Source organism: Hipposideros armiger, unplaced genomic scaffold (genome assembly GCF_001890085.2).
Source record: "Hipposideros armiger isolate ML-2016 unplaced genomic scaffold, ASM189008v1 scaffold_171, whole genome shotgun sequence".
Lineage (NCBI taxonomy): Eukaryota > Metazoa > Chordata > Mammalia > Chiroptera > Hipposideridae > Hipposideros > Hipposideros armiger.
Genome location: NW_017731521.1, coordinates 3,461,333 through 3,463,221, shown reverse-complemented (window position 1 = coordinate 3,463,221; position 1,889 = coordinate 3,461,333). Strand labels below are relative to the sequence as shown.

At 32.5% G+C, this 1,889-nt stretch overlaps 1 protein-coding gene across 1 annotated transcript in view; it reads left to right on the top strand.

Annotated features, from left to right (window-relative positions):
* ABCB5 (ATP binding cassette subfamily B member 5) overlaps positions 1-1,889 on the top strand; it is a gene marked incomplete at its 5' end in the record, with an annotated part of 64,878 nt that overhangs the window by 692 nt on the left and 62,297 nt on the right. The gene's annotated exons all lie outside the window — the stretch shown is intronic.

Genomic DNA, 1,889 nt, shown 5'->3' with positions numbered 1-1,889 from the left:
TAAGATGCTATAAAAATAATAGTAAAAAAGACCTTTAATCATAACAGTGTGGTGTTTTCAGGTTTTCATAATAACATCTATTTGTGCTGTTTCCAAATTATTTTAACTTTATTGCTTTTAAACAAAAATGAAATACAGGTACATTAAATAAAATTGAGAAACTTGAGACAAGAAGAATACAACTCATAGGTCCAATAATTAAATACAGGCACTATTAATATTTTGATATATTTCTATATAGATGTCTTTTTCTATGGATTGATTTTTAACATAGTTATAACATGATGCATACTTTTTTCCTGCATTTTTCCATGTAACATTGTATCATAAATATATCTCCACATGTTACTTAATTTTAATCACTATTGTTTTGAAAAGTTTTCTTATAGATTTGCAGTAGAAGAATTTGAAAGGAATATTCATGTGCTTCATTGAGAACATTTACTGCAATAGAGAGGCCCTTTTCAGAGAATAGAGAGCACCATACCAGATTCTAGTACCAATCCTTCCAGTGTCTAGATGAAGCCTTGAGCAAGCCTCTTAACTTTTCTGTGCTCCGGTTTCCTTCTCTGTAATAGATAAGAATAAAAATAAGAACAATAAAACTAAATATCAATAATATACCAGTACTGTAGTATTAATAGTAATAATATTACCTATCTATCAGTTCTTAAGTACCCAGAAATTTTTTAGTGTTCCTATAGTGTGCCAAAAGTATCAATTAGTGTGCTAGGCATTTACAAAAACTACACAGTCAAGACAATCTTGTATAATAGCAATAAAGCTGAAAGACTTAGATTAATAGATGGTAGTTAAGACAATGTAGCACTGGTGCAATAATACACAAACTGAATAGAACANAAATTTAGATGCTTTGAATAATAATTTGAGTCTGATTATTAGAATATTATTAAAATCATGACAAGAAGGGACCCTGCCTTGGATAGATGTTAAACTATTCTGCTTTCTTTTTTTTTTAAATCCATATGTTTAAAGGACTCTCTTAATAAGCATGCTTGGGACACACTAAGATACACCTACAGGGAAACCTCAGCTACGTAGTCTGTGGGGCCCAGTGAAAAATGAAAATGTGGGGCTTCTTGTTCAAAAATGATTAAGAATTACAAGATAGCAGCAGCAGAGTATTAAGCCAACAGTGGGACCCTTCTAAGCACGGGGCCTTCAGTGACTGCCCCTTGGATAGTTCACACATCCATGAAACTGGTCCTGCCAATGGTCTTTGTCCTGCTACCACGACTAGGAGGAACTTTAAATTGACTGTGATACAGTGACCTAACCTCACCCCTAAACTTCAGGCATCATTCCTCATTACTAACCCAAATCACAATATTCTTATTTGGCTTAGTCAAGTATAAAATGTGCCTACATGTACATACACACACGTCAGGTATGTATATGTATGTACATATATTGAATATGTATATATGCATGTATGTATTCCTGACATAACTATGTGTATGACATTTACTGATAAGTACTTCAAAAACCAAAATTAATTACAATAACTGCTTAATGCAGAAGACTAATTTTGGTGCATGAGAATGTCTCCATCACCAATTCTATTTACCTAAGAAATTTTAAAAATTAAAGTCCAGGTAGAACACCTAATTCAGGTGGTAACTCTCTCCCTATTGCCATTTGTAACCTGAGTGATCCATGATTCCTTTTTAATTTTCCTGACCCTAGACCATAAATTCAAAAGGTTTCAAGTCATAATCACATAACCACATCTCTCAGATGTCCTGAGAAAGTTCCAGTTTCCCCTTTTGTCCCATTCAAGAATGTCCTGGTTTAGATGATACTGTAGATGATTACCTTAACATAAGTTAAATATATCAGAATATATCTTTCTTCTTTTTTTATTTTAA